This window comes from Choristoneura fumiferana, chromosome 29 (assembly GCF_025370935.1).
Source record: "Choristoneura fumiferana chromosome 29, NRCan_CFum_1, whole genome shotgun sequence".
Taxonomy (NCBI): Eukaryota; Metazoa; Arthropoda; class Insecta; order Lepidoptera; family Tortricidae; genus Choristoneura; species Choristoneura fumiferana.
Window position 1 is genome coordinate 11,716,190 of NC_133500.1, and position 23,023 is coordinate 11,739,212.

General features: G+C 39.5%; 1 protein-coding gene across 1 annotated transcript in view; it reads left to right on the forward strand.

Moving 5' to 3' along the window:
• RhoGEF2 (Rho guanine nucleotide exchange factor 2) overlaps positions 1 to 23,023 on the forward strand; it is a 215,542-nt gene that overhangs the window by 77,924 nt on the left and 114,595 nt on the right.

A 23,023-nucleotide genomic window follows, 5' to 3' on the forward strand; every position in this document is an offset into this window, starting at 1 on the left:
AATTAAATGTCGTAATTGTTTTTGATTTCTACTCGTATCAGCAGTACACTTTATACTTACACAGGGTATTGGTGAAAGATAAAATTAGGTAGACTTAGGGACGACCCTTTGTTTCTGGAGAAGCCATAAGGGTTCCTACCCTTTGAACACCCCGAGACATATGGNATATTTTTTATTTTTTGTACAAGCTTTTGTTGCTGACTGTACTTTTAATTGACAGTACTTGTATTGTCACCCAAACTGCATTTGCATACCAAATTTCAAGTCGATGCTATTAATCGTTGAAGAGTTCCGTCCTGCGGAGACGATCCTGGCTGGACTACCTGGATGTCACTACTAGATTATTGTAATGTCACGCGATTTACATAAGTATTCCAAATTTCAAGTGAATCTGACTACTGGAAGTTGGTCAAATTTAACTTGCAAGATTTGATTACAGACAGACAGACAACGGGACAGGTGAAACTAAATAAAACCTTGTAAAAATTAAGACAACCTTACATACTCTTACACACTAAAGAAAAAGAAAAAAGAGAAACATTGTGCCGAAAGAAGCAAAAAGGGTCATACCCAGCGTGTTGTCAGTTGGATATAGTACTTCAGGCTCGTAGTTTGAGATTTGTCACTAATAAATAAAGTACAAACATGTCATTCAATAAAACAATAATTCCTAGACCACCACCACACACCACACCACCACACCATTCAGTAGTAGTCGTATGCTCCGAATTTTCATGATGGTAACTGATTATTCAGTACATCTGTATGTAACTATGTTGCTGACGGTACAGGGCCGGTGCCCGGTCCGGGAATAGAACCCGGAAGCGGAACAAACATTCCGGTTCAATTGCACCGCGCTGCTTGTAATTACAACCGCGCGTTATTCTTTTTTTCAATCTACGTTAATATTATGGTAAGGTCGAAACAACGCGTGTATGACACTTGTCATATTGCTTGTAGGTACTGTACTTCTCTGTTTATTACCTAATACACCATGTTTTATTTGATTTCTGCTTAACTTCGGTATACTTACAAGATGAATATCCTACTAATATTATAAATACGAAAGTTTGTAAGTCTGTTTGTTACCTCATCACGTCTTAACCGCTGAACCGATTTAAATGATATTCCGCATACAGATACCTTGAATCCCGGGGAAGGATATAGGATAGTTATTATCCCGAAAGTGGCACAGTTCCCGCGGGAATTCTCCATGCCGAATTTCGTCTAAATCGGTTCAGCGGTTGAAGCGCGAAAAGTTACTTTCACATATTTATAATATTAGTAGGAATAGTAGGGATGTTTAGACTAAAACAGCAATCCTCTGTTTATTTATCGAACAGCAATCGAAAGGAAACGGAAACTTGACGAAAGTGGAATAAATATGGTTCGCGGAAAACGTGGGCGCTCTGAGATGAGGAAAAGCAATCATTGAATAATTCTGATCATAAGCGAAATTCAGGGTTGTTTTATTACATGTTACTAGCCCATGACTCCGTCTGCTTAGAATATGCTTAGAGTTATCGCGCAGGAAATATGGAAGTTTCCGGGATAAAAACTATGCTATGTCCTTCCCGGGACCGGTATACGCTTATCTCTACACCGAATTATTTTACTATTGTTTCTATAATTTTGTCTTTGCTCTCCTAATCTGTTGTTACAGTTGTTTGAGGGTTGGAGACTTCATGTCTTTATTTCGTGACATTAACGCAAACATTTCCGAGTATGTTTGAGAAAACGAATTTTATTTTTTTATTTATTACCGGTTCAGCGGTTTACACGTGATGAGGTAACAAACAAACAGACTTGCAAACTTTCGCATTTACATATATAAAATACTAGTGTTTACCCGCGGCTTCGCACGCGTAAATCATTAGATCCAGCAGCTGAATTGAAATTTCGGGATTTATGAAATTCCCGTGGGAATTCCCGAAAATTAAATCGTGGTTTTCATTGACGTTACATTAAGAACAATCACGTCAAATTTCTTGACTCTAAGCCCAGCGGTTGTTATATCGAGATTTTATCTCGATCTCGTGTGAATATCGGAATAAAAAGTAGCCTGTGTTTTATTCCAGATGTCCAGCGATCTCAAATACCAAATTTTATCCAAATCCGTCCAGCCGTTTCAGCGTGAAGGAGCAACAAACATACTCATTCACAAACTTTCGCATTTATAATATTAGTAGGATAGAATCTGTAGTCTACATTAGGTTCATATTCTAAAAAGAAGTGACCACAGAATTGATAACCAGAGGAATATTAACGTCATCCTTCATGGTTGTTTTTCTTTCCTTGAAAAAAAAAACGGAACCCTTATCGGGCCACTTTGTTGTCCGTCTGTCTTTTTGTCTGTTTGTCAAGACCCTTTTTCTCAAAACCGTGTGGGCCCTACCCCTTAATTGCGTTTTATTGTTAAAGACAGTATCATTGTTTTATTTATTAGGATCGTTAGTAGGCGATGGCGTAGATCGGGTCGATTCCAGCGTAGGCAGTTGGTAATTTGCGCCGCAACCCTGCTACTCAATGCACGCCATAGGGTAGGTTTCCACTGTGACTGGTAACTATGAAACAATCCTGATAATTAGCTCGCTGACAGCATTGCCTAAACGAGAGCGTGCGAGGCGTCCCCGCTGACTCACTCTGACTCAGTTGGCAGCGCGCCACTGATCATTCGGCAACTTTATCATGCTGTTTATTCCATATGTTACTAAGCAAGTCTTGGTGTAGTTAGTAAACTATCCCATAAGTAATTCGTTAAAACTTAACTTTTGTTTGTGATTTCCGAAACCGACGGCGTCTCGTCTCTGTTCCATCTCCTGCCATTTTTGTGTTTTCATAGCCTTACATATATAAAATTTCATCGCAATCCGTCGAGCCGTTTTAGCATAAAAGAATAACATACAAACTTTAAAAAATGTAATATTACCAGTTTAGCCACGGCTTCGCACGCGTAAACTATTCGATCTATAGTTACAATTGAAATTCCGGGATTTTACAAAATTCCCCTGAGAAATCCCAAAATTGATATCGTGATCTTCATTGAGGTTGCGTAAAGAACAACTGTCCAAATTTCAAGACTCTATACCCAGCGGTTGAAATTTCAAGATTTTAACCCTATCCCGTGGGAATATCGGGATAAAAGTAGCCTATGTGTTATTCCAGACGTCCAACTATCTACATACCAAATTTCATGACTTAGCCCAGCGTTGTTATTTCAAGATTTTATCCCTATCCCGTGAGAATATCGGGATAAAAGGTAGCCTATGTGTTAATCCAGAGTATATATTACTTGTATGCCAAATTTCATGGAAATCCGTTCAGTAGTTTTTGCGTGAAAGAGTAACGAACATACATCCAAACAAACATCCATCCATACAAACTTTTGCGATAATAATAATATTAGTGTTAGTGGGATTAATGGGATAGTGGGATTAGTGGGATTAGTGGGATAGTAGGATTGTAAATAATGCCACTTGTGTTCGCACCACTACATCCAGAAATAATTCAAATAAGTACCAATATATCGTATCAGATATCAATCCCTAACATGATTTAGCTTTTATTTCAGTACGATTGCTAGCTCCTCCAGCGGAACCTAATTTCGGCGTGTAATGCGAGGCGGCTCTCTGTCACTGTCTATCGTGGGTGGTCTCGTGGTCTCACTTTTTGAGCCATATTGTTTTTTGGCTGAGTGTACCCGTCGCTAGGCATCGATGAGTCACGTTGTCCTTTAAAACTGAATAAATAAAAAATTTAACACATAATTTTTAACAAAATATACTAACGAACAAAACGAAACAATTAGATACTTTGCTCACCCGCGACCTTATCTATTTATTTATTAAAGGAGAACCAACAGCTTGTACCTACAACAAAATGATTATGAAAATAGTGATACAGACAATTACAGGATCTCACAGATAGTCTCAAAATACAAGTTTAAGTTTAACTTAAACAAGATTACGCTTACGATGGGTACCCCTTATTTCGCATAACATTAATTGTTCTAATATGAATTCGCATAACAGATTTGGTGTAATATAATTGTGCATAACATCGAACTTGCATAATTATAAAAAAAGCATAAAACTTATTTTGCATAATAATGAATTCGCATAATTGAAATATGCACAACATTATTAACTATAACTTTAATAGTTATCAAATTAATTCGTATAATTTTATCAAGCAAGTTATTTGTTCTTCGAGCGATGTGGCCCGCCCATTGCCACTTCAACTTGCATGTTTTTTGAACTACGTCGGTAAATAAATAAATATGACAATAAATTCTCATCGTTAAAACAATAGGGTCACTAAAGCATAGAATGGATGTCATATTTCTATAAATGAACTAATATACGCCAATTGATCTAGTTCGAAAATAAAATAAGTAAAAAAAGGTTAAACGATTTTGTTGAAAATAAAGATAATAATGATGTAGATAATGTACTAAAAGTAATTTAAATCATCTCAGACAGATAGACAGGCTGGCAGACAGACGGACAGAGAGGCAGACGGACCGGACCGGACCCGGGAGACAGCTTAACTCGCTTACCTGCATGTGCATGTAATTGCATATAACGAGCTAATGATATCTCCGTCCCTTGCGATCGCATGATCGATTTACAAACTGCGGCAGTATTGCTGCGTTCACTAATGACAAGCGTTTAAACATTCAGAAAAAATAGATTATAAACACATGTCAGTTATTATCAGAAAGTTACAAAAGGATCGTCAAATATAGGTACATGGACATATATAAAAAATACTAATAGTTGTCAAATTTTAAGAAAATAATAGCCAAAAATGCGTCAAATCAAAATTAGACTTAAAAATAATAAATAAACGTGAATAAAAAGTTAAAATTACAATTTCTATGTCAACTATAGGAAAAAAATCCACTGCACGTTCATTTTCCGTGTAAAAACAGGTCTATTTGACACAGCACGACCTATTTGGCTGGATTCTGTAATTCCTTTGCCAAAAAATAGCAGTATCACTCCAGTCCCATGTGAAACATGGGAGTAAATAATGCATTCATATTCGCCAATTTATGTCTTGCATCCGAGTTTTTTTTTATTATAATGTTAAGGACTACAAACCTTTTACTTATATAGTTAAATAAATAAGTAATTGTTAAAAATTTCGTTATTTAGACATGCTTTTTTGCTGACTGTACTTTTGTTGATTGTATTTGAATTGTCATGCAAACTACATTTCCGTACCAAATTTCATGTTGCTACCATTAACCGTTGAGGAGCTCCATCCTGCGGAGAGGAACCTGGCTGGACTAACAGAATTTCACTACCAGATTAATGTGTTGTCACCGCACTTACATAGGTATGCCAAATTTCAAGTCAATCCAACCACTGGAAGTGGATTTAATTTAACTTGCAAGATTTGACCCGACATAATATACATACATAAACTACATTGAAAGTTGAACAAAAGTTTGTAAAATTGAAGCTCGTTGATATGGACCTCCGTAAAGATTTTTTTTTTTGTAAACACTATCTTCTATCATATTCGCAATTTTTATTCTTTATTGCTGAGGCCATTTTCCGGAGACCTTGATTTTGCGACAAAACGTCTGCAGTCAAAGATTTCTGTTGACTGTTCCGATCGGAATGCTTCTTAGTCACATAGAGAGGTATATTCTCTGCTATAAATTCAGTCGCGGCTATTTAGAGGGCTGTATATGTAGACGACCACTTCTTTCCGTCTAACGGTATAGCGTGACGGCAGAAAGAGAGAGTAAATGCGAAGACGAGAGTCCGTGTGGACAATGCTGCTTCAGATTGCCAGGACGCCATTTGCGAGCCTTTCTTTCTCTGGTCTTTTGTCTCTTGAACAGTAAAGTTTTGTGTCTTGAACAACGCGTGGCAACACATTCTAGAGTGGAGGCACGGTTTTGGTGTCCTGCCGTGTCACCACGTGACTTATTGTTAGTTTTAGTCTTATTACTGTAAGGTGGTGGTACTTATGGAACCAAATAAATCTTTCTTTCTTCCTAAAGTTCTGTATTTTATAATTAGATATGCTAAGCAAAAAAGTAGTCGTGAGTCACAATAGTGCTGACCAGATGCTGTGTCGTTTCACAGAGATGACGCAGCATGTAGTAGAGTGAATTCGTTTTTGACAAAGTGAAATGTTTTGTGGACAAGTTGCGACAGAGAATTCTGTAGATTACGGATCTCTGTTGGACGTACTATCAAAGAATATTAAAACGGTAGAACTTGGGTAGAACCCACCATCCTCAGTTAGCTGTACGCAGAACTTAGTCTTAGCTTTCTGTTCGGTTCGTGGACAGGGTCTATCTGCGTGTTATTGGCAGGTGCGGGAGGCCGTCAATGTTTAAAAATAAACGTCACCCTTACTTGGACGGTTTCCGTTTGGGCGAAGCGTGGGCAACGACGTCAAAGTTGTGGTTACTGAATTAAGTAAAACGCTTGTTTGATTTAGACCGACCCGTCACAAAATAAGAGATAAAAAAGGACTGTTTTCACTAGGTACATCATCAGCATGCATGCAAGGCACCTCTAGGAATGAGTAAGCTTGAACCGTAGTTCCCACGCGGGCCCAGTGCGGATTGGGAACTACACACGCCATTGAGTTTTTTCACCGGTGCACGTGTCCTCACGATGTTTTCCTTTACCGTGAAGTTCATGATAAAATTCTGATATAATTTCGCACATAAAATTGTGAAAAACTTAGGGGTGTGATAGGGATAAATGAATTCTTTACAGACGAAGTCGCAGGCGACAGCTAATTAGAACACATGAGTTAACAGATAAGAGAAACTAAACAAGCGACCTTATAATAATAATAAAATCATTTATTGCAACAGAAAACATGACTCGACTATACAAATAAAATTTACACACAAACAGGTGGCAATGGGTACAGGCATAGCATAACGCTGCGAGGAAGAAAACAATTGCAGCGCTGTTTTTCAGCCTGTAACGGTTCCACAGCGTGAAAATTAATTCTAGAGCCATGTAAGGCGGCATTGTTGCTAGTATATTTTTTTTATTATTCTTAGATGGATCTCTTCCAGTCGGAGGTAGCTGAACAAATCTGGAAAGCAATTCAACCGCGTTCGATCCCCAGCTGCGCTGGATTCTCTAATTAACTATTTCCTTAACTATCGCATTATGAGACGAAAGGGACGCGTATAGACTGGACATAATGGTAGTAGGGTTTTCCAATCGCTGGTACGCAATGAAAAGGACGTCTAGGGTCGAGGGATTTGTGCGTTTTTGTACCATACCGTTTGTATGTATGTGGTCAGATTGGTTTCTATAATGTCTGCCTTCTGAAATTACTTTAAGTGGCAGGGGTCGTCAATTGTTAACAAGTTGCGTTTCGAAAAATGATCTTAGAAAAACTGTAATGTTTTTGAAATACCTAGTACGATACTGCACACTATGGGTTTGGACGAGAAAAAAAATCGTTCTCGTTTTGTGTAGGGGAGGCAGACTCAGTATCGGAAGTACACTTTGGTTTTTTGCCGTTGTACAGTTAGTTATGCGCTCTAAGTATTGACAAATGTGTCAATGCGACAGAGTAAAAAAGTAATCCATTACTTTTTAAGTTGACTGTACCCTAAAATATGTTTTTTTTTACTGTATCCACCTGGGCAATACAGGTACGTGTTCTGTGAAGCAATTTAACGCATGTGTGTGCATTCCCAATCTGTACTGGGCCCGCGATACATACATGGCCGATATATTATGTATCACTTACAAGTAACCCTATACAATCCTGTAAACGCATACGAGCGCATAGCTTGTATAAATCGATACAATTTGTCAGCGCTGGCATAAAGCCAGCCGGTCAAGGGCGAGCGTGATAGCATCCAATTGGATCCCGGAAGGTAGACACGGACCCGAAAGCTAAGTAATGAGAAAGATTTTAGAACCCCTCAGGGGATATAAGCGGGTGTATAGGGATTTATCAGGTTGGTTATTAGTTGGTCCGTCTTATTATAACGGAGATGGCATCAGTGGAATTTTTCCTGTCACAAAAAACTTAATGAATGCTATAATGCTACAATATGGCCGTTTTCTAAATCAAGGGTAACTGTTACTGGGCTGCTAACCAAGTGTACTCCATCTAAGATTATGGTTAATGGACTTAAGCGTGATAGTGGTCAAACCAAACCTTATGTACCTTAATAAGGTGTCTATAAAATGCTTGTACTAGTTTAGTTAGTTCGTTAAATTTGAGTTTCGATTTATGTTAGTTCGGTTTGTAAAATGTGCTATAACTAGAGGCCGTATTGTCTAAAGCCGAGTTTAGACTTGCAAGAAAAATCGTGCAATTTTCGCTGACTTTCGCTTAATACTTTTATTTTTTAGTGAACGTTGAAACATTTAGTTTGTTGTACACATTTAAGACCTTTGGCGACTGTATGCGCTCCAATACAGATAATACACCCTACAATAAAAATTCTACCTTATAGTGAAAGAATAAAAAAATCTGATTTTATCCCGGTAAAGATGAATCTTCGGGAATTGTGGTCAAAGTCATTTAATGAGAATTATGTTTATCCCCTGAGGGAATGTTATGTTTCTGTGCGACGAAAGACGGTTGTTACTCGGTTGCTACTAGCTAATATTATCTAACAATTTCATATGACGAATAATGTAGAAGCGACAAGATGTTACATAGATTCATTAGCGGGAAAGAACTCGGAATTAGCTTACGCTACATAGAGCCAATTGGTTAGAGAACGTGACTACGAAGCTTGAGGTCCCGGGCTCAAACCTCGATCGGGGCAGATATTTGTACGAAAAATACGAATACTTGTAGGTATTTAATATGTATTTACTTACATAAGTATGTATCTATCTATTTTAGTATGTTTATCCGTTGCTTAGTACCCATAACACAAGCTTTGTTTACTTTGGGATTAGGTCGATTGGTGTCAAGTGCACCGTGATATTTAAATATTGTTTAGATATAGGAATACATCTTTAATTTGCTACTTAGGTGAACAAAATTACGAGCGCTTGTTTCAAGCGCGCAGACATTTTACACGTTAGCTATTTCAATTCCTTTCTGACCCTAGCCTATGGATTAAACTTAACCTTTCTGTGATCCAACTACGCAAGCATAAGAGCTGTTAAAAAAATCTTTTTAAAACCACTCTCTTTCGAAGCCTGAAACTTACTCAAACTGTCTCGTGTTACGCGGCGTAAGTTTCGCGTGAAAGTTACGCCTGTTTGCATAGGGGGTCATGAGGTTACGCCCACCGAGTCTAGACGAGGGTCGCGGCAGCTTGCATTGTGCTGCGGCTGTGCTTGCTTTGGTTTTCAATGCCGTTGGAGCGCAACGTATATGAGGAAGTTTCAGTACTGCCTTCTCATTCTGAGAGAAGGCATGCGCCCAGCAGTTCGAGGTATATAGCCTATATATAATATAGGTCGGGATGATAAAGATGAAGTAAATACAAATCGTATCTTAAAGGTAGGATTCATCAATATTACAGGGACGAAATCAGCAATAAAACTCGTCAGTAAATGAACAAGTTAATAACCCTTTTCGGGCAGCGGATAAAAACAAGCAATATGGTTTTTCAAGTTTACAAATTTGCTGCAACAAACTTCGTCGGTTCGTCAATAAGCAAATAAATTAACTACTATTTCCTTACTCGGTCCTAAAGCTTGAAATCTACTAAATTAGTTAATTATGAGGGAAGTAGGTGACAAAATGATTACGTTGGGGCAAGCTAAGGTAAACGTCCGAATGCTTGTACGCTAATGCCCAATAGACGACACCCTGCTGCCAGCTCTATTGCTAGTAACATAAGATTAAAGATGCCAACTACTGGGACAGCGGCAAGCACTCGTACGTTTACCTTACGGTTAGCTTATTGTCACAAAAACTTTATTCGTAGTGACAACTTAGTAAGTAAACATATCTTTGATCGCGATTGTACTTTAAAAAGTATAGCTCGTTAGACTCTATGAGACTATTATGTGCGCTTTTAAATTTAGAATATTTTCGCACGCGGCACGGTTCGACACGAGATGACTATACTAGTGTAGACAAAGCTTTATTTGTGTGCCAAATTCGCATTCCAGAAGGCCAATATATACACTAACTCAAAATTAAACTCGATCCCGCCTTAACTCGTTGCGTTACTAAGATTTACGCAACGCACTCGAGCTCGAGAGCGTAAGCAAGGTCGAGTGCCGTTCGAGAGCTCGGCGACTCGATGAATGGAAAACAATTATGCGAACGGTGTTGTTTTGCTGGCAGTTTGCGGGCGTGAAGCTACTAGCTAGTTGAGATAATGAAAGAAAAGCGTTTATTCGTTACGTTTAATTCATCATATTGGCGTATATACTTCCCTCAGCTCAGCAGCAAAGAGCATATAACCACTACGTTTTACTCAGCAGTTTGAAATGGCTTAGGCTGTAGTTGCCACATGTGATTTGTTGATGACAGATGGCCTGGTACAGCTGGGCTACTACGAAACTCGAAGTTCGTGTCGTGCGGTCCCTCTGACACTTACTATTTAATACGAGAGCGAGAGGGACGGTACGATACGAACTTCGAGTTTTGTAGTAGCCCAGCAGATTGGTGACTTGACTTGAGATTACTGCAAATTTCTTCACGATGTGTTTATCTGAAAAGCTCATGATTTTAATTAATTAATTGATTCGGGCGTTACTTTGGGGAGGTTCATATCAATAAATCCGGCTTCTCCGCTACAAAATTATTTTTTGTAAAAGTAGTTTTCAGTAAGTTTGAAGATTTTAAACACTTACAATTTAGTGTAATTTTGCCCACAAATTCTGAAAAAAAGAGGTCCGAACCCACAAGCAAAATAAAAAAAACAAAACGTTTTATTCTGTAAGTACCTACCTAGGCCACAAAGGCCTCATTTACGTATCACTTTTTCTACTTCCAAAGCTTTCGAAAACAGCATCACTGCCAAAAAGAATACGCCGCGAAAAACCTGGCTGAAAGTCAATTAAAAAAAAACACACAATTAGCCATTACAGCTAGCTGTATATAGAGGTGATAAGTCAAACCACTGTTCTACCTCGACTTAAATTGTTTTATTGAAGATCTGTGTGTACATACTAGGTTATTTTATTAGCCGTGTGAATTACGCATCAGCTTCCGCCAGTTCATGACCAGTATAATGTCATGCGTCACCGCTCTTGACGCGGGCCCGGCCTACGCCAAGCAATCACTCTCGGCTAATGCGTACGAGCACGCGCGGTTGGGTGACGCGGGAACTGGTAAACTGTTGCACCTTTGTTTGCCCTAATATTATAAATGCCGGTGTATATTTTGTTCTGGTTCAGGGATGGGGAAATAGATTTAGCGATGGGCCATATACAATAATTACTAAATTTACGCGGGCCAGGGAGCATTTATTGAATTAATTTCATTCTAATCAAGTAACAACAAAAATAAGTCTCAGTTTTGCGAAGATTAATTGAAGAAAATACCTGCTCACAGATAGGTATATGAAATATTTGAATATTGTTTATCGCGGGCCGATTTAACTTAGATGACGGGTTTTTATCGCGGGCCGGATTAAATCTTGTCGCGGGCCGGAGTTGGCCCGCGGGCCGCTATTTCCCCATCCCTGTTCTAGTTTCACTTCGTAACGGAGGAACGGATGGATGTGACTTTTACAAACTTTTTACCGGTGGACTAGAAATGGAGGTAAAACACGTATTTTATTTACATTAATTAAATTTATAAATGCATCAGTTTACTAGTTTACACGCTTACATTGGCTTCAGTTGAAGCTTTGAATCTGTATTTGATGTATGGAACGGAATCTTTGAACTTAATTTTCATCTACTTCTTTTTGTTGTATTGATACGAAACTTGGCAATTATGCATAGTTCTGATGACAATTCAATAATATGGTACACCTGAGCTGGATCTCATCCTTTGCACGCCTAATGGTCAAAACAGACGAATGTCCAAAGATAATGTCCAGTAAGAAATATGGAAAATACACCACTTGTGAAATGACCAGTGACAAAATTGCCTAACTATAAAAATTACCAATTTTAAAAATTCTTGGAGACAGTACATTACCTAGCAGTGGTTAGGCTTGTTAGAATGGTCTTAGAATGTACTTTCCATGGTCTGATGACGGAGCGGTTAGGTTAGGTTATATATTATTATGGTAGGGTACCTCAAGCCAAAGAATTTTACGGGCGCACTTGACCGGTTTTTAACCCGAAACTATTGAAAGAAATAAAGAAAAATGGTTTATTACCATGAAGGACAATCAATAAAAACACGAAAGATTAAAAGAGTAGCGACCAATTAGATCGGCATCAGAAAATTCTCAACTACTCATTGAAATTAATAATTTTCTAATGTTTATTAAAGGAAAAACATACCCTTGTTTACTCTTCCCCGAAGGTCATCAGTCATCATTATATTTTACTACCCGTCAATTTTATTATACACGCGTCAATAAATCTTTATCAGTACGAAGGTGACCGGTTTGATGGCCTTTCAATGAGTGACGTTTATTGAGGCGTAGCCGCGTAGCCCGTAGCGCGTAGCGGTAGGCTGTCTACGGATTTGTTGCTACGACAGGGTACTCGTATAGTAGGGGATAATTCCATGGCTTCTGTTAACTGCTTCTGAGCTCAGAAATTTGTAATAAGGGGTTTAATATGTAAGTATGTACCAAAGAATAGTTAGGTTACATTCTTAGTTGTTTAGGTCGAGAATTTCATATCGAAAATACAAACCGAAACATAGATGCACAGAAAAACCAGAAAAAGAGACCAGCGCTGGGAATCGAACCCAGGTCCTCAGAATTCCGTGCTGCGTGCCATATCCCTACACCACCACTGGACAGGAGTACAGACACGAATTTCTCCTATGCACCACATATCTCAGCTTGTTTGTTTCTTATTTAGTCGCTTAAGCAGCGACACTAGCGACATCTATGTGTTTAGCCCTCATCGAGAAACTTTTAAACATTCCATTGGAACTAACCGCTCACCCGGAGAAGAGATGTCACTATTAGGCAATGAAATTAATTAATTTGATTTCTGGTTTTTCTGTGCATCTATGTTTCGGTTTGTATTTTCGATATGGATTTTACGGGACGACCGTAAAAGTAACAAAATTTGGAGTTGAAATAAAAAATACAAAAAGACTCCAAAACCCAATCTTAAGTCGAGAATTTCATTGATAGCTTTTACTGTTTCTTCTATGCTTTATTAATGCCGTGCCCAATAGATAGTTGTTGGTAAGATTATGACCCGACGTTTTATTATGTAACGCACGCGGAATCATAATCGTTTTCGCCACTTCTTTTTCTGACACTGTATAAGATGAGGGTAAAAAGAGACTGTGAATGTGGCCGCGAGCGCTAAGCGCACAATTATTCTTAAATACTCTTAGCTATTGTACGCGACTTCGTCTACGAATAGTTCGTTTATCATCCTCGGGAACTATACAATTTCCTGGGATTAAAATTATTTAATGTCCTTCGTGCAACTTTAATGAGTTCCACAACGCGATCTCCATACTAAATTTCATCGCGATCGCTCGAGTGTAACAAATAAACATACTCACTTTCCACTTCCTTTTATAATATTGTGTTATGCAAGTTATGATCATACACTTCAACTAAAACCACCAACGAGATATCTATTTCTAGAAGTACCTACAACACAAGGTGCATTGTAATATTTATGGCACCATTTCTCTAGTTTACACATCAAATTCCTTCCTTAAAGTAACCATTACACTCCGGTGTGATCTGAACACCCACGAACGAGCTTAACGGAGCGCGTAATCTTCTGCTTCCTCTCTTCGGAGAAATTCGGTTCTTTAATAAAAATAAAAGATCTACATCCGTATCTGTTTCTAGTCGTATCTTGGGACAGTCTGAAATTAAGCAAACCTTGCGCTGAATGTGTTCGGCGGTGCCATTTTGTTTTGAAGCCATACTTATGTCCGTGTAGAGATTGAAAGAGAGCCGTGGATTTCTATTAATGCAGGTGGTCGGTTTCTGCATGAGTCCGCCTCACCTCGATAGAGGTTTACCTTGACCCTTAAAATAATTTCCTGTAAGCCTTTTGGTATCTTTGCCAATGTGACGTAATAGTGAGAGCCTTTCCCGGTTACGTGTCTATCCATCATAGTTGTTTGTTCGCGACTTCATAGCCCCGGATCGGGTGAACCGATTACAACGCAGTGTATCCAACTAAATGGCTCACAGTGTTCTTCATCATCATCATCAGCCTATAGCAGTCCACTGCTGGACATAGGCCTCCCCCAAAGAGCGCCATTGCGCCCTGTCCTCGGCTAGACGCATCCAGCTTCTACCAGCTGCCTTTCGCAGAGCGTCACTCCACCTGGCCGGAGGGCAGGGTTCTTAGATTTAAAAAATCAAAATTAAAATATACTTTATTTGCTAGAATACAGTCAAGCGGAAGTTGATGTGTATTACAATTTGTGTGCAGTGTATTCTGCCTGCTAATGGGCATGCAAAATATTCAGTGTTAAAAATTTGTTAGACAGTTTTCGACAATGAATTAAAAGGTTTTACTCTTGGTAGGAGTGGTCGTGGTTGTCAGTTGGGGTTCAGTAGTGAACGAAAGTATTTGGTGGTTTACTAATGTTTCCCCAACTGTTTAATATTTCTGAAACTGTAAATATTTCAGGATTTTTATAAAACTAACCTAACCTAACCTAAAGGGTTCTGAAATAAATCCTGAAATATTTACAGTTTAAGAGTTTGTGAAATGAAAAGTTGCGAAATGAAACAGGTTGCCAAAGGTTACGTTGCGAAAAGGCAGTACTCGGTATTTGGTGATCTTGACTGCTACGTACTTTATGACGCTGACTGTACCATCTAAAACTAAGACTAAAACTAGCACTAAAACTATGTTACTTAGTGACACCAGAGGATACCAAAAAGGGTCTCCACTCAGCATGTGTTGTCGCACATTATGTGCAGTAACGCTGGTTTTATTAGGAAGCGCTGTTGTATAGTCCTAATGGAAGAAGAATGTAGCATCACGATGCGGCTCGGCGTGAGCTCACTCCTAAAGGACTCTCATGAATACCGACTTAAACGCGTTTATACATATAGATATAATTTTCTCGTTTGTTCTTATACTGAGAACCTGCATTCCCCGCGAGTCTAGAGGTATCTCCACGGATGCCGTCCCACGCGAACGCGACCCACTGCACTTGACTCTGCAGTTAGCGGCATGGCGAATAAATTATCCAATCGGGCACTCTGCCAGTTTGATGCGGTAAACAGCTCTGATGCGGAAGCTAAACTTTATCTTCATAGTGAAGGGGGAAACGGTGCCAAGGTTTTTTTGAGCTGTAACTTGTTCTACACGAACAAGTTCTATTCTAGCATAAGTCGATTAAAATATGTACAGCTTGTGTCTTTCTGGTGGTGCCTTACATCGTGGTGTTCGTTAAAATTGCATAAAAACATCCGTGCCAGAGTTCATGTCTCTAAACGTAGCGGTTGAGATTTGGAGATTTTGTCGCGATCCCGTGGGAACATCGGCATTAAAAGTAGCCCATGTGTTATTCCAAAAACTCAGCTCTGCCTACCACATTTCATCCAAATCCGTGCAGCCGTTTTAGTGTGAAAATTAACAAACACGCGCACGCACGTATACCTAACACAGACTATAATATTTATAATAGTAGTAAGATTCTATGTAAAACTTTGTAAAATACCCACCCCAACATCAATAAAGACATTCAATATTGCGTGACTCTTTTCAATTTAAGTCTGACAGGAAAAGTTCGGAGTTTGAAGGATTTCGCTTACCATGTCAATCAATCAAATGTCGTCTTGAATCTGAATTTTTTAAAACCACTTACTTTAATAGCCCTTATTTATAAATAATGTCTAGGGTCGATGCAAAATTAATGAACTTGGGAAAACAATTTTCTTTAACAAAAAACTGCGATTCTCGCATACTATTTGTGACTATAAACTCTTAAAATGTTCTCACAAAATTGTCTGAAATCTGACAAATTACTCCGCCTTTGCTCGCTATTCGCCGCGCGTCTGCGTTTTACGGCCTATTAGCTAACTTAGAAGATTCTGACTTCAGACAGTAGAATTCCAAACTTGAGTGCGACTTAGGTTTTGATGAAAATATCAGAGATCTACGAACGTTGGGCACGCTGCGAGCACTGACTTTAGGTGGCTATTAGGAAGCTAGAGTTGGGTGTGTTTAGTCTGTGTAACTTCAATTCTATCCCGAATGATCATTTGCATTTAATAAATTGTTATGTATGAGTAGAACGATATTTTTTGTCTCTCGTTTAAGAAATGTATTTATCGATAAGATACTTTTTAGCCTTTTATGAATTATCTATCTATCAGTAACAGTTTGCTGGCATTCTAAATCGCGCAATACATATTATTTAAACACATGTTTTACCCGTTTGTTGCACTAAAATGATATGTTGTTTGGATTGTAAATTGTACCTATTAACAGTTACGATATGGGATGCATTAAAAGCATCTGCAATGCGTGTGCTTTCAGCGTAAAATTTATCGAACGAACGGAGCTACTTTAGTGCATTCTGAATTAATCCTAAAAACTAAATGAAGGTTATTTTGTAAATACAACATAATACGAGCTAATTTTAGGGTGCGGTGGAAAGAGTGCTAGCAAAAACGTTAATGTTTCATAATACCATTGACATTGACATTAACAATACGAAAAAAATGTTATTACTTGTAAACATGTTGGGAGAATTTTGGCCTGTTTCAAGCAGTGCCAAAGGTGATTGTTTTTTTTTTACAAAATGGTAATTTTTAGTTAGACGAAGGGGCCGAATCTTGCAAGTTTTATGAAACCCACTACTAATGTTCGGATCGACTTGACATTTGGTATACACATGACAGCTTGAGAACCATGTACGGTCAGCTAAAGAGCATTAGGTATAAAAAAAAAGATTTTTTATTTAACAAAAACTTATTTAACCCCTGAGCTTTCCAATCGGCTGATGGTCTGCTGCCTTGTGATTTTTAATTTTATTTCACTCATTATCACTGCCACTGACTTTGAGTACCTACTGCCGCCCATCACGCTGTCTCATCTTTTACGCAGTAGCATTTTTTGCGATCATACAAGACTTTGAATATAACACCCATCCACGATTACCTATTACCCACATGATACGATGTTGCACGGTACGGAGCACCCTTTGATCTCACGGTGGTTGCGCAGACCCCAACCCCCCACCGCGGAGGGAAGGGGGTTGTTCAATGACCCCTGTCAGTTATGAAATTAATTGACGAGGGTAATTTTCATTATTGTTTGGTGGAAAGTGAATTTGATGTGATTTGTCTTTTGTTATAGGCGACTTGGTTGTTTGTGGCGGTGGCATAGGTAGTTGACATCGTTATCGGCTAATTTGGTCCCATTTCTTTTGGGGTCTCCCTAGTTAAGCTTCGAAGCATAGCTCGAGCTCTTGGTAGCCTTCGTATAGTACCTTCCTTACCAATTCGGAAAAACCGGCGTTAAACTTGACACACTTAGGGGCTGTTTAACTGACGGATAAATGAGATGCCGTCTCCGTCTATTCGATCAAAACAAACAGAGACGGCATCACATTTATCCGTCAGTTAAAGTTAGTCAATGGGTGGTAAAATAGCCCCTTATAGCTAAATATAATAATAATAGTTAAACTCAACACGATATGTTTTTATCAAAACAAATCTACGATGTTATTTGTCTTTGAGCGAAGCGCGTTCTAAAACATAACAAGTCTTGTCACACACTTCTTTCTAATTTTACATAGTTAGGTACAGTCTTAAAAATTCTCAGGTGAGATAGAGTTCAATAGTTGGGTAGTTTACTGTAAAATAAAACCTCATCTACCACAGTACTCCCTAACCAGTACCAATAGGTAATAAAATGGTTTACTCTCTTGTGACGGAAGCGGTATGTTTATTATATTGGCGCCCACAATGGGGCCGGAACGGAGTTTTATCGCCGGCCTTCTGCTTGCCGCCCGCGTTACATAATAGCTAACAGTGCGGTTAGTCACTTGCGCGTTTAGTTGAAGATAGGGGTTGGTAATGTGGCTTCAGAGGTGGTTATGTAAGTTTTATACGCTTGCTGAGACTCGGTAAGCGTCGTGTTGACTACAGCCGTTACGGTCTCGCCAAGACTACGCGCGAGGCGAGCTTATACTCTGTTCATTGCGTGTGCTGCCAAGTAAACACCGCACGGGCCGCGCAAGGAACAGACAAAAGGAATTTTTGAAGAGTTTGGCAAGCTTGATAACCACGGTCATATTTATAAAGGTTGTACCTATATGCTAGAGTAGCAAATTCGAACGCAAAATAATGTTAGGCAAAACTTCTTCCTTTTTGAGGTCTCTAAAGTTTTTTCTAGTAGGCCATACTTATCGGTTTTTACTCGACTGCAAGCAGAAGATATTTGGTAGACTCCTGCTACCCTGATACCTGTTTATTTTCCAATGTGTTTTTTTCGCGTATGTAGGCCCCTTTCAAGTCTTTATTATTCTCGTTGGATCGATGTAGACCACATTGGTCATCACTTACGTAAACCCAGCCTTTACATGTAGGTAATTATACCACCAAACTGACCGTCACCCCCCGCCTAACCTTTCCGAAGTTGTTTAGACTAGCGCCTTAACATCATTAGGGAAACCTTACACACCTTTAATTAATACAAGCTTCGCCATCCAAAAATGACCTCCCACAAAATATTGTGAGTGAACTTTTGACACAGTTATACTTAACTAATAAAATTTCCGCCATCCAAAAATGACCTCCCACTGGATATTGTGAGTGAAGTGACCGACATGCCATGAGCTCCCCGGACGACGGCGGCGTGCGTCGCCGGCGCAGCATCAAGCGACTCCTACGCAGTCTGACCGCCGACAAGCTGCAGACAGGTAGCCTTGTACACTAACTAGCTCCTGCCCTAGAATTCCCTTATCATCATCAGCCGGAAGACGTCCACTGCTGAACAAAGGCTCCCCTTAGAACGCCACAATGAACGACAACTCGCCACTTGCATCCACCGGCCCGCAACTCTCACGATGTCGTCAGACCACCTAGTGGGAGGCCTGCCAGCGCGTCGTCTTTCGGTTCGTGGTCGCTATTCGAGGATTTTACTCCCCTAACGGTTATCTGTTTTAGACCGATACAACATATTTATGTATAATAGTTTTCAAAGGCTTCTACTCTTCCCTAAAAGGGTCGGTAGTGCACCCGTAATTTTACTTACTCGTGTTTGGGTGTCTTTGGGCGGCGCTTAATTGTTTTTAATGTAACAGGTGAATCGACTGCTTATTTGCAATCTTATAAAAAATACAGTTGAACATGCCCACCTAAGTACCGACGGAACTAACTGTTGCCCGCGACTCCGTCCGCGAAGAGTTCGTTCGCTATCCCGGGAACTATGCAATTTTGCGGGATAGAAACTATTCTATGTATATCCTTCCCCGGGACTCAAACTATCTGTATACCAAATTTCAAATGAATCGGTTCAGCGGTTTAGACGTGAAGAGATAACAAACAAACGAACAAACAGAGGTATTTACCTGCACCAGCTAGCGTAGGCCCTAAGATAGGATGTAAGAGAGATAGGATGTAAAACCAGCGTTACTGCACATAATGTGCGGCAACACATGCTGAGTGGAGACCCTTTTTGGTATCCTGCCGTGTCACCTAGTAACATAGTTTTAGTGCTAGTTCTAGTCTTAGTTTTAGGTGGTACATTTTGGAGCCAAAATAAACTTTTCTTTCTTTCTTTCTTTCTTTCTTTCAGTTGCAGTTACGTTGCAGTTGGAAATTAAGATTAAGATTAAGATTAAGATTGATTTATTTGCCAACATGAACAATACAGGATAGGCACACAGAATACAAATAAACAATAAACTTATAAAAAATGCGTTTGCCAGTCCCTTGCACTGTGTGGCAAAAGGAACAGGCTCAGCTTATGCTGCGCTTGCTCAGAAGCTGCCAGCGCTGGTTTTCAGCCTGCCCCCGTTGACTCAGGCTAGCTAGAATGGCTTACATAGCAGGTAGATTGGCACGCAAAGTAAAAAAAAATAAAAATGAAATAAAATAAAAAACAATAAAAACTAAAATATCAACACATAATTAGGAATACAGTACGTCTTTATTTTTTTTCAGTGCTAATTTATAGTGATTACACTGAAATATCATTGAAAATGGCTTTGCACAGGACGAACTGCCGGAGGGCTCGAATAGAAACGCTCTCTAATTGGAGTTGATATTAGATTGTTTGCTTTTCATTTGCTAAAATCTGACAGGATTGCTGCTCAATTTCACGGGACAGTGTAAGGCTTGGGATTTATTTAAAAAATATATTTTATTGATAACTTAACGTTTAAGCGCGATCCTTATTCATCATCATCATCTCAGCCTATACTCAAAACCAAACCCCAAACCCCAATCTTCCCTCACCCCAACCTTGTTCCTAAACCTGGGCACAGGCCTCAGAATGACAGGGCTTGGGCCGTACTTTCCACGCTGGCCCAGTGCAGATTGGGAACTTCACACATACCATTCAATTGCTTCGCAGATTTGTGCAGGTTCCAATGGACGGTACAATGGTACAATGATGTTTTCCTTCACCGTAAAGATCATTGTAAATAATTTCACACATGAATTTCGAAAAATTCAGAAGTGCGGGCCGGGTTTTGAACCCACGATTCTCTGCTTAAGAGGCCAGCGAGAGGTCTAACCAATCACGCCATCACGGTTTATAGGCTGGGATGAAGATGGTGGATGCGTGGAGTATCATCAGACTAGTTTCTTATGTTTGTACGAACTTGAACGCCTATTCAAGAACGCGCAGTATTTTTGTCGATCATTTAACGACGCTGCTAAACTCGCCGGCGATAAAACAACGATCATATAACACCTTCGGCAGAAGCTATCTTGGCTTAGTTCCGGCTCTAAAGCTCTGCTCCCAACAACTACTTTGTTTTATGAGTACGTGTCGGTAAATAATTAATTTATTTCAATTAATTTCGCAACCCGCAATTAAGCCGTGGTGGCCTAGTGGTTTGGCCTATCGCCTCTCAAGCAGAGGGTCGTGGGTTCAAACCCCGGCTTGCACCTTTGAGTTTTTCGAAATTCATGTGCGGAATTACATTTGATATTTATCACGAGCCTTGCGGTGAAGGAAAACATCGTGAGGAAACCTGCACAAACCTGAGAAGCAATTCAATGGTGCGTGTGAAGTTCCCAATCCGCACTGGGCTCGCGTGGGAACTATGGCCCAAGCCCTCTTGTTCTTAGAGGAGGCCTGTGCCCAGCAGTGGGACGTATATAGGTCTAGGTGCTTGTCATGAACTAATAGAAACGCTTCACTTACCTATCATCGCTCCGCCGAGCTGTTTTCACTAGATAGCACTGCTATTGGTTTATGACAAACAGAATCCTCGCAACTCTTCCTCGCACATCTCTGATGGAAATGCAGCCTTACTAAATTATTCTCTGTGCTAAGTAAATTAATTTCTCTTTTGTACGTTAAAAAAAAGTTTATTGAAAATTTATAAAAAATCCTGACAAATGCCGTGCGCGCGCAATCAGCAGGACTACTACGAAACTCGAAGTTCGTGTCGTGCGATCCCTCTCGCTCTCGTATTAAATAGTATAAGTGTCAGAGGGACCGCACGACATGAACTTCGAGTTTTGAGTTTCGTAGTAGCCCTGCTGCTGTGTATCCCATGCGCACGCCACGATGTTACGTAACACACCAGTCTGAACGCGCCGCTAGTCAGAAACGAACGTCACACTGTACTAATGAATGAATGGACGGATTACACCAGCTGTTGTATTGGCGCCAACCAGCAGTTTGTTTTGTGCTTCTTCACGTGGGGAGATTGCGGTTTTTTAGCAGTTTTACCCAAGACAGACCAGAGACCATGTAATGTGTACTATGTAAAGTCAAAGTCAAAATATCTTTATTCAATTTAGGCTATAACAAGCACTTATGAATGCCAAAAAGAAATCTACCACCGGTTCGGAAAAACCTCTGTTGAGATGAATCCGGCAAGAAACTCAACGAGATATATATTTTTTTAAACAGATTTACAATATTATTAAATGATATCTATACATCACAAGTATTTAACACAACTTTATTTTTAACACAGTAGGTTCGCTATTTGAAGGGATCGCTAATGCGGATCGGAATTATTTCCAAATATCCCTGGCCATGATATAATCATTGACTTTATAATACGCCTTAGATATTAATGTCTTCTTGACAATAGATCTGAATTTTGTATCCGTTTGTAATGGCGTAAGGTTTGTACGTTCTAAGAACCACAATCGGTTAGGCTTCTAAGGTATTGGCAACTGCCCGAAACAACCTGTCACACCTTTATTACGCCCCGCGTAATTGTGGCACGCAACGCTGCACCTACTACATAGCACTTCCACTTGTTTTTATTCTTCCATGAAAATAGCAAATGATAATATTTTCAGTTACCTTTTCCTGGTATTGAGTACTTACCTATAGGTGTAATATTTTTAATATGGTTATGTACAATATGCTATCTTATCAATGGTCTGCCAACTATAGTATAGATCTCGCCGATTCACATGATATTTCATTTTTGGAGCAACCGTGTTCCTATTTTAGCATTTTCACACATGATAAAAGGCGTATTACCGAACTTTATATTGTAAGCTGATTCAACGTTATCTTTTGTAGACAGGTACCTGTATGAAGTGTAGGAATTAGATTTGTACGGTCCGCTTCGTTTTAGGGTTCATGTCCGGCTTTTGTACAACGCGTCTCTATTCTTTGGACAATCACCGAAATCCCAAGTAGAGTTTAAGGAGCGGCCACACCGCTGTTTAAAAATCGGTGACGGTACGGAATCGCAGTGACGCATCGTATGCGCACGGTTTTTATTGCATGCGTTTCACACAGCAGCTTAAAATAAGCAAACGGTGCGGAATCGCAGTGACGTGCCGTAAACGTCAAAACTTTACCGCATG